Raw genomic sequence first — 8303 nt, forward strand, 5'->3', positions numbered from 1 at the left:
GAGAGATCTGCTGTTAGTCTGATGGGCTTCCCTTTGTGGGTAACCTGACCTTTCTCTCTGGCTGCCCTTAACATTTTTTCTTTCATTTCAACTTTGGTGAATCTGACAATTATGTGTCTTGGAGTTGCTCTTCTCGAGGAGTATCTTTGTGGCATTCTCTGTATTTCCTGAATTTGAATGTTGGCCTGCCTTGCTAGGTTGGGGAAGTTCTCCTGGATAATATCCTGCAGAGTGTTTTCCAACTTGGTTCCATTCTCCCTGTCACTTTCAAGTATACCAATCAGACATAGATTCGGTCTTTTCACATAATCCCATATTTCTTGGAGGCTTTGTTCATTTCTTTTTACTCTTTTTTCTCTAAAGTTCTCGCTTCGTTTCATTCATTTGATCTTCAATAACTGATACTCTTTCTTCCAGTTGATTGAGTTGATTGTTGAAGCTTGTGCATTTGTCACATAGTTCTCGTGTCATGGTTTTCATCTCTATCAGGTCGTTTATGGACTTCTCTGCATTGGTTATTCTAGTTATCCATCCATCAAATCCTTTTCAAGGTTTTTAGTTTCTTTGCACTGAGTTCATAGTTCCTCCTTTAGCTCTGAGAAGTTTGATCGACTGAAGCCTTCTTCTCTCAACTCATCAAAGTCATTCTCTGTCCAGCTTTGTTCCATTGCTGGCGTGGAGCTATGTTCCTTTGGAGGGGGAGAGGCACTCTGATTTTTTGAATTTCCAGCCTTTCTGCACTGCTTTTTCCCCATCTTTGTGGTTTTGTCTACCTTTGGTCTTTGATGATGGTGATGTACAGATGGGGTTTTGGTGTGGATGTCCTTTCTGTTTGTTAGTTTTCCTCCTGACAGTCAGGACCCTCAGCTGCAGGTCTGTTGGAGTTTGCTTGAGGTCCACCCCAGACCCTGTTTGCCTGGGTATCAGCAGCAAAGGCTGCAGAAGAGAGAATATTGCTGAACAGCAAGTGTTGCTGTCTGTTTGTTGCTCTGGAAGCTTCGTCTCAGAGGTGTACCCAGCTGTGTGAGGTGTGACATGTCAGTCTGCTCCTAGTGGGGGATGTCTCCCAGTTAGGCTACTCGGGGGTCAGGGACCCACTTGAGCAGGCAGTCTGTCTGTTCTCAGATCTCAACCTCCATGCTGGGAGGATCACTAATCTCTTCAAAGCTCAGTTGGAAATGCAGAAATCACCTGCCTTCTGTGTCACTCACGTTGGGAGCTAGAGGCTGGAGCTGTTCCTATTCGGCCATCTTGGGCACCCCTTTCTTCTTTATTTTTGAAGGATAGTCTTGCCATTTATAGAATTGTTGGTTTACACTTTTTTTCTAGCACTTTATATATGTCATTCTACTATTTTCTGGCCTTCATAGTTTCAAAGCAAAATTGGCTGTTAATCTTTTTGATGATTCCTTGCACATAATGTGTCACTTGTTTCTTGCTTTTTTCAATATTATCTCTTCATCTTCAGTCCAAAAACTGCCTGAAAAGTTGAGAGCATTTGTACAATGAAATAATATATGAAGAGGACCTGACCTGCAGAAGGACCTCAATAAATACTGGGTAATATAAATGATTCCTGTTATTTAGTGGGTGATTCTACATGCATTTGATTTTTAATTTAAATAATTAGCCATAATTATCACTTAAAATATCTTTAAAAATTCACACTGAGAAAGTCTAGATGTTGGACTTACTAGAAAAAGACTTTCAGTCAATTGTGTTAAATATGCCCAAAGAACTAAGGGATAATTTGATTATAATTTGCTTCAGTGTGGATTTCTTTGAGTTCATTCTACTTAGAGTTCATTGAGCAACTTGAATAAGCTGGTTCAGACTTTTAGCAAATTGGGAAGTTTTCAGCCATTATTTCTTGAAATATTTTTTCTGCTTCATGTCTCTCATTTTTCCTTTAAGACTCCCACAATGTATATTAGGTAAGCTTGATGTTAATTATCTTATCACATTCTCTGACTCTTTCTTCTGCTTGCTGAAATCTGCTATTAAACCCCTATAATTAATTTTCTATTTGTTATTGTACCATTCAGCTCCAGAATTTCTATTTGGTTCTGTTTTATAATTTATATCACTTTTCTATACTCTCCTTTTGTTCATAAATCATTTTCCTGATTTCTTTTATTTCTTTGTCCATGGTTTTCTTTAGCTCTTTGGGCATATTTAAGGCAACTGATTGAAAGTCTTTTGTAGTAAGTTCAATATATAGACCTTCTCAGTATGAACTTTTAAAGACATTTTAAGAGATAATTATGACTTTTTATTTAAATTAATAATCAGGCTGGGTGTGATCCCAGTTCACACCTGTAATCTCAGCACTTTGGGAAGCAGAGGCAGGTGGATTTCTTGAGCTCAGGAGTTTAATACCAGCCTGGGCAACATGGCGAAACCCTGTCTCTACAAAAAATACAAAAATTAGCCAGGCATGATGGTGCACGTCTGTAGTCCCAGCTACTCAGGAACATAAAATGGGAGAATCACATCAGCCCAGGAAGTCAAGGCTGCAGTGAGCCAAGATCATGCACGGCACTCCAGCCCGGGTGACAGAGCAAGACCCTGTCTCAAAAAAAAAAAAAAAAAAAAAAAAAAAAAATCAACTGCATGTAGAACCACCTACTAAGTTACAGGAATTTTCTATATTACCCAATATTTACTGCAGTCCTCCTGTAGGCCAGGTCTTGTTCATATATTATTTTGTTGGACAAGTACACTGACCTTTGACAGGAGAAGAAACTGAGGCACAGGATTAGTAAAGTCATATGATTAGTAAATGGCAATACCAACATATGAACAAGGCAACTTTAACAGAGAACGCTCACTTATAGTCATCATGCTTTAGCTTCTCTCAGCTGTAGTTTGCCTTTGTGGGGGCAATGATAACCTAGGACTCTGCCTAGTGAGTGTAAGTTTCTTTAACATCAGTCATAATGGCCACCCTAAGGTTAAAAACATCCAAATATGTATCTTGAAATTTCAAGCATAATGCACGTCATAAAGAGGAAAGGACACGGTGAAATAGAAGCCCACAGCTGAGCCCACAGTCATCCTAGAAAGGAAATCAAGTGTGGCCTAGCTTAGAATCAGATCTTTCAGTAGAGGACTCAACAGACCAGGTAAAATATGAGCAAAACATGTTCTAGGCTGAGGAAAGCAGCAAATACCTGAAAAGGACAAAAAAGTGATCACTTAAGGTATTAAAAGAAGCCCAAAATCCCTAGGAAGAAGCAGGACATAAGTCTGGAGAGTTAGGAAGATGCCTCATTCCAGGATTAAGAGTTTGGATTTTATCCTAAAGGTGAGGGGTAGACATTTAACGGTTGTAGGTGGTAAAGAAACATAACAACATAGAATCTGACAAGGGAGAAAGTGAGGCAAACAATTAGGAGGCTAGCATGGTAACTATGAGTTGATGGTGGCTTGAACAAGGGGTAGGAATGGAGATAGATAGTGGTAATAGGGACATAGAGTGTAAGCATGCAGGAAATACTGCAGAGGAGTACTCACATGATGTACCTGATTGGGTGACTGATTGAATGTTGGGAATTAAGATGTTTAAATCTTTATTATGTGGACAATGTTTTCATTTCTTTCTTCCTCTATTAACATAAAAATTAAGCGTATACTTTTTTTTCTGATACAGTCTCACTCTTTTGCCCAGGCTAGAGTGCAGTGGTGCCATCTCAGCTCACTGCAACCTCCGCCTCCCAGGTGCAAATGATTCTTGTGCCTCAGCCTCCTGAGTAGCCGGGATTACAGACATGTACCACAACACTTGGCTAATTTTTGTACTTTTAGTAGAGACGAATTTTCTTCATGTTGGCCAGGCTGGTCTTGAACTCCTGGCCTCAAGTGATCCGCCTGCCTTGGCCTCCCAAAGTGATGAGATTACAGATGTGAGCCACCATGCGCAGCCAAAAACAAGCATACACTTTTAAATTCTACTTGTAGTTATTTATCTTCACAGTAAAAAAACTAAAATGATACATCTTCAATTATTATACTTAGAATGAGATCCTGTAATTTTCTTATTTCTATATATAGATGAGAAAATGAGTAAAATAGCAGAACACATTTACTTCCTGCCACCTCTCTCCCACCCACTTGTGTATTTGTTGCTGTAATTAGAAAGTTGTGACCATATTATCATTATTAAATTATTTATTAGGTAATAATTTGTATCTTATGTGTCAAAAATTTCATTTTTTCATTGCTTTGTAATTGCAACATGTTTTTAATGGATCTATGTTTAAATTATTTCAAATGTTTTCTAATATTTATTTTATATCAAAATTTCACCTTTCTTGAGTTTTTAATTTTGACTCCTTCTTGAATAAGGGAAGTATATCTTCAATTGTTTCAGAAAATGGGTGGTATGATGTTTGAAACTTGAGGTATCTGAAAATGTCTTTGTTTTCCTTTTCTTGAATAAATGATAACTTGAGTAGGCAGACGCTATAGGTCAAATCTTCCCCAGGCAACTGTAGATATTATTCTATTCAGTTTTGAAGTTTAATGCTGAAAACAAGTTTTCTTTTTTTGCAATTAATCAATTTTTTTTTGCCACCTGGATTTTTGTTGAACTTTTTTCATACCTTAGATACCAGAAGCCTTCCCTCGCCCTCTCAAGACTGGACTATGGCCTTTCCAATGTGTTTTCAGAGTACCATATATTACCCCTAATGTAAAATCATAATACCACATTGTATAATAATTGCCTGATTCTTGTATGTATGTCACCCACTAGACACCAATTCTTTTAAGGTAGGACTGTGTCTTAGTGATCTTTCTATCCCTAATTCTTTTTTTTTTTTTTTTGAGATGGAGTCTCGCTCTGTCACCCAGGCTGGAGTGCAGTGGCCGGATCTCAGCTCACTGCAAGCTCCGCCTCCCGGGTTCATGCCATTTTCCTGCCTCAGGCTCCCAAGTAGCTGGGACTACAGGCACCCGCCAACGCGCCCGGCTAGTTTTTTGTATTTTTTAGTAGAGACAAGGTTTCACCATGTTAGCCAGGATGGTCTCGATCTCCTGACCTCGTGATCTGCCCGCCTCGGCCTCCCAAAGTGCTGGGATTACAGGCTTGAGCCACCGCACCCGGCCTCTATCCCTAATTCTTAGCACATAGCAAATATTACCAAAATATTCACTGATTAATGAGTTGATAGAGCATTTAATATTGAAATTTTTAACAAGATAGATCATTAATATATTTCAAAACACATTGAGTCCTTTTCATTTTTAGGAAGTATTGTATTGGTTCAAAGTATTACTTCAGATAGCTTCTGATGTATCTGTGGTTGCTGTCTCTGTTCTATTTACCCCAATCTCTTCTTCAGGAAGAAGCTGGGGCATAATCTTTCTACCATTTCCTTTAATGGTTGTCACCTATTTGTACTTTCCATTCATATTTTGGAAGAGTTTTTCAAGCTTTTACTCTAATCATTGATTTATTATTCTGCAATACTGATTCCATCTTTGACTATGTCCAAATTACATGTGAATTGCCATTGCATGTTGTTCTGTGTCCTTACAGCCTTAACTTATCCAACTTTGGTTTTATTTCACCTTGTCTCTAGTTCTCTCCTTATCTTAGTCTAATAGCTTATATATTTCATCTCTTTTTGCATAGAAAATACAAAGCAGATTCTCTCCATATACTTCTGCTTCTAGTAAATCATTTTCCAAAGTATTCACTTTCTTTGCATTTTGAAGACTCTCTTTCAGAAAGCATAATCTTTTCAAAGGGGTGCTTTCTCTTGTAGTTACTTGTTCCAAGCCTTGTGTCAACCTTACTACCTGAATGTGTGGATTTTGGTTCTTGGCTCTTCTCATTTTCTGTCTGATGCTATTAGTTCTTCAGCGTAGATGTTGAGCTGGAAGACATATAGACATGCACAGTCAACAGCTAACCTTTTGGCTTGAAGCTGACATTTATCAACTTTGTCACTGCAGGTCTTGGGCTGAGGTAAGACTCTTTACCTTTAATAGGTAGTTACTTTACTATAAAGATAAGAATTCCTAGTTAATCAGAAACAATGATTTGTCTTTTTCTTCATAAGAACCACATATGAAAAACTAAACCCCCAGAGAAATAAACACCCAGTTCTGTCTGTCCAACCCCTTTCATTATTAGTTTCCCAAGCTTGGATACAGAGCATCACACCTATCTACTCCCTTTGGGTTATTGCTGGTATTCTCCATAGCTCCAAATGGGTCACAGAGAGAGAAACTAATGGTAGAGATTAGGGCAAAGAGGTGTAAAATACTTCTTAGCCATCATGCATAACAGTTAAGTTACTAGTAGGGGCGGTGAGGCTGGTAGCTTCCTTACTATCCTTCCATACCAACACCTTTGCTTGCCTTCCAACAAAAAAGTACATGTCCATTTCAGCTTCACACTTCTTGCAATAAGTGCAATATCCTATCAAATTCTGGAACTAGGGTGCTTGTCAACAGGGTTATAGCTGCTCTTATGGTACTTTTCTGTGAGTTAGAAAAAGCACCTCTCTGAGAAGACACAGGCTGAAGGAGGCAAGGCTTTGCAAGTGAGCACAGCCTGCTCAACCATACACAGTGGCCCTCATTGTCAATCTGTATTCCAAGGCCATTGTGAGTTCTCATGTTTTCTGATTTTCATAAGCATTTTAGTTGGAGAGTCTGCAATATAAACAGCCAGTCCAGATGTCATCGTAAATCAGAAGTCAACCAGATTCCATTAATAGTGATATTTCACATCAAAGATTTGACTGAGAACATACCTGACATTCCAAGTCATAGTAAGTGTTTATATTGGCAGGTTTCCTTGTCCTTAGATTTATATTCAGAATTCTCAATAAATTATTAAGCAGTTTTAAAACTAGGATTCAAAATATTTTTGAGACACAGTCTCTCTCTGTTGCCCAGGCTGCAGTGCAGTGGCATGATCTCGGCTCACTGAAATCTCTGCCTTCTGGGTTCAATTAATCTGCCTGCCTCAGCCTCCTGTAAAGCTGGGATTACAGGTGTGCACCACCACACCTGGCTAATTTTTGTATTTTTAGCAGAAACGGGTTTTCACCATGTTGGCCAGGCTGGTCCCAAACTCCTGACCTCAAGTGATCAGCCCACCTTGGCCTCCCGAAGTGCTGGGATGACAGGCGTGAGCCACTGCACCCGTCCAGGTTCTAAAATATCTTTCAAAGGCCCGCAATTCCCCCATTTTCTTTTAATAATTAATTAATTATGATTCTTATTATTAAATAGAGATGTGGTCTCACTATGTTGCCCAGGCTGGTCTCAAATTCCTGAGCTCAAGTGATCCTCTGCCCTTGGCCTCCCAAAGTGTTAGGATTATATGTGTGAGCACCACACCTGGCCAGTTCCCCATTTTCATGCCACCATACCCAACCTCCAATGCCACATCACTGCTCACTAACTTGAGGTATATAATAATATGAGTGAAGGAAAATTGTAATAAAATTATGTCATTATTTTAAAAGATTATTCCTCAAATAAATATCTCAACTTAATTTCTAACCTTCATAAAACATATTGTATGCGAATTCTTAAAAAATCATCATTATAGGAAAAGGAAAATGTTTGATACCATTTTAGCATTGTTTAGAAAGTAATTAGGCCGGGCGCGGTGGCTCAAGCCTGTAATCCCAGCACTTTGGGAGGCCGAGACGGGCGGACCACGAGGTTAGGAGATCGAGACCATCCTGGCTAACACGGTGAAACCCCATCTCTACTAAAATGCAAAAAACTAGCCGGGCGAGGTGGTGGGCGCCTGTAGTCCCAGCTACTTGGGAGGCTGAGGCAGGAGAATGGCATGAACCCGGGAGGTGGAGCTTGCAGTGAGCTGAGATCCGGCCACTGCACTCCAGCCTGGGCGACAGAGCAAGACTCCATCTCAAAAAAAAAAAAAGAAAGTAATTCTACCAGCATTTATGCATATTTCACATATAGGGGAATTATGCAGCCACTTCTCTTCAAGACTACAACATCATGGAAGTGGAAAGAGAAAACATATATTTAAGAAATGTGTATATCTAGCTTATTTCCTTATTCAAAGTTTTTACCACCTCCATATTTCAAAATGCCTATGCATTCAGCTTTAGATTCTGAGTATATTACTAAATTCCACTATTTCAATCAGAAATCTTCAAACCAGCTTATTTAATTCACTCAAGCAGTGCTGAATAAACTGGACTTCATCAAAATTAAGAATTTCTGCTTTGCAAAAGATATTATCAAGAGAGTAAAAAGACAAGCCACAAACAAGGAGAATATTTTTGCAAAAGACATACCTGATA

The 8303-nt window shown here is 39.0% G+C and overlaps 1 protein-coding gene and 1 long non-coding RNA gene across 3 annotated transcripts in view; one reads left to right on the forward strand and one right to left on the reverse strand.

The window, feature by feature from the left end:
- TANK (TRAF family member associated NFKB activator) overlaps positions 1-8303 on the forward strand; it is a 113455-nt gene that overhangs the window by 19313 nt on the left and 85839 nt on the right. The gene's annotated exons all lie outside the window — the stretch shown is intronic.
- Positions 5238-8303, reverse strand: part of LOC108513561 (uncharacterized) — a 6044-nt gene continuing 2978 nt past the window's right edge. For both annotated transcript variants that reach the window (XR_001880935.1, XR_001880934.1), the window contains exon 3: positions 5238-5882. This is a non-coding gene — a long non-coding RNA (uncharacterized LOC108513561). The remainder of the gene's footprint in view (positions 5883-8303) is intronic.

The sequence above is a fragment of the Rhinopithecus bieti genome, unplaced genomic scaffold (genome assembly GCF_001698545.2).
Source record: "Rhinopithecus bieti isolate Rb0 unplaced genomic scaffold, ASM169854v2 scaffold_33113, whole genome shotgun sequence".
NCBI lineage: Eukaryota > Metazoa > Chordata > Mammalia > Primates > Cercopithecidae > Rhinopithecus > Rhinopithecus bieti.